We start from the raw sequence: 305 nt of genomic DNA on the forward strand, positions 1-305 counted from the left end.
TGATTAACAGAGGAGACCTCTACCTGGCACTAACAGAAGGATAAACACTATGGTCTTCTACGTGACACTAAAGACCATCTGAAGAGTCTTTGTGATTAACAGAGGAGACTTCCCAACCTGGCACTAACAGAAGGAGAAACACTGATATGGTCTTCAACGTGACACTAAAGACCATCTGAAGAGTCTTTCTGATTAACAGAGGAGACCTCTACCTGGCACTAACAGAAGGATAAACACTATGGTCTTCTACGTGACACTAAAGACCATCTGAAGAGTCTTTGTGATTAACAGAGGAGACTTCCCAA

This window comes from Oncorhynchus gorbuscha, linkage group LG09 (genome assembly GCF_021184085.1).
Source record: "Oncorhynchus gorbuscha isolate QuinsamMale2020 ecotype Even-year linkage group LG09, OgorEven_v1.0, whole genome shotgun sequence".
Classification (NCBI taxonomy): domain Eukaryota; kingdom Metazoa; phylum Chordata; class Actinopteri; order Salmoniformes; family Salmonidae; genus Oncorhynchus; species Oncorhynchus gorbuscha.